The following is a 1,836-nucleotide window of genomic DNA, read 5'->3' on the forward strand; positions in this document are numbered from 1 at the left end:
GCGGGGAGCCCCGACGGGAACCGCGGGCATCCCCCAGGGCAGCGCGGCCGCGGAGCAGCCCGCTCCAGCGCAGCCGCGGGCTCCGCCGGGCCCCGGGGGAAGCCGCCCGCGACGCCCCGAGCCCCCGACGTGGGCGGGGGACGGAAGGGTTAATCGGCCGGGAGGTTACTCAGAGGGACTCCTGGGGTGATGGCTTGGAAGAGGAGAGTCCCTCTGGCTGAAGTTTAAAGGAGGTTTCTCCAGACGGACCCGCAGCGCTTTCGCGGAGCGCTTCAACCCCAACCTACAGCCAGTCCCGTTCCCCCAGGGACCTTCTCGCCATGAAACCCTCCCTGCCCACCCAGCCGAGCCGCCTGCGAGCGAGCTAAAACCGGCAGGAGAGAGCACCTGGCCCGGGGGGGTGACCCTGAGACCCCCGAGGGGAGGACACACACACACACAGAGCACAGACACACAGCACGGGACTAAGACCCTACCTTGATCCATAGACCTCATGATGTGGTGGTAATGTACCAGCCTGCAGGCAGTTTCTCTCTGCATCAGGAATTAAAAAAAAAAAAAAAAAAAAAAAGAAATAAAAAAAAAAAGGAAAAAAAAAAAAAAGAAGAAGAAAAAAATCTTCTTTAAACCATGTTCAACCAGTGCCGCCCGGACAGAGGGAACCCCTCTTGCTCGCCTCCTCCGTAAGTGTTTGGAGGTGCAAAGAGGGATCCGAACTGGGCTGAGCTTGTTCCTGAAGTGAAGTCAGTTCTCTGCTCTGAGATGAGGGTTACTAGAGAGGGAAAGGCCACTTCCTTCCCTGCTCCGAGTGTTTATAGTCTTTGAATGCTGTAAAATAACGGGATTCCCTCACTGTTTCCTCCTGTTTATCCCAGTGCCATGGAAACCCCTGGATCGCCTCCATCTCCCAAACTGAGGGCTTTCCTGCAAACTTCACACTCAGGAATCCATGACGTCTCCCAGCTCCGGGCCAAGGCAGCTCTGCGGCTTTCTCAGTCTGCAGCACAAGCACTTAATTGTTGAGCAGAAAGTTAGAGAGCGAGAAAGAAAGAAATATGGATGATGTTAAAAATCCCAGTGTGTGCTTTTTAAACAAAACTCGCAGGCACTGCAAAGCCTTTCAAAGCAACGGGGCTTCTGTGCAGAAGTTTTCCTTCTTCCCAGCAGAGACAAGCTCGGGCTGCTGCTGCTTTTACCTTTGAATAAATCATTCACAAAACTCAAGTCCCCAGCTTATATTTATGTCTTTTAAATTCGCCAGCACCCTATTAATACCCATCTTGTTATTGGCACAGGTTTTGGCTTCTAATTACCGCTGGCTCAATTCTTCTTACAGAAGACGAAAAGTAAAAAAAAAGAAATAAAAAAAAAATCGGTTAATTTGTTTAGTGGCATTTCACAGACCTCTCTCTGTTTCTATTTTTGGATCCATTTAGAAGAGAGGAGCAACCCCATGGATTTCCATTGATACACGTGGAGTTTAGCGAGAAAGAAATAGCCAAGGAAGCCTCCGAAACCAAGACAACCCGCGTGTGTTTACACATGCTATGTATAAACAGGAAAATAAAGCAAAAGAAAACAGGAAAATAAATTCAAAGATGTCATGAACCGTGTGCTGCCTTACAACGTATAGTTTTCACCGGTGCATTAACGAGCATCGGCTCGGTACCTCCGTGCAACTGAAGTTACAGTGATTTATTTATTTATATTTTTTTTCCCTCCAGGAGAGATGAAAAGTTCACACGGACGGATCGCTCCACGCGGGGATCGCGACAGCTCCACGCACCCGCGGGGCGGGTTGGGGGCCGGGGGGGTGGTCGCCGGGGTGAGGGGCGG

Source organism: Calidris pugnax, unplaced genomic scaffold (genome assembly GCF_001431845.1).
Source record: "Calidris pugnax isolate Ruff unplaced genomic scaffold, ASM143184v1 scaffold118, whole genome shotgun sequence".
Lineage (NCBI taxonomy): Eukaryota > Metazoa > Chordata > Aves > Charadriiformes > Scolopacidae > Calidris > Calidris pugnax.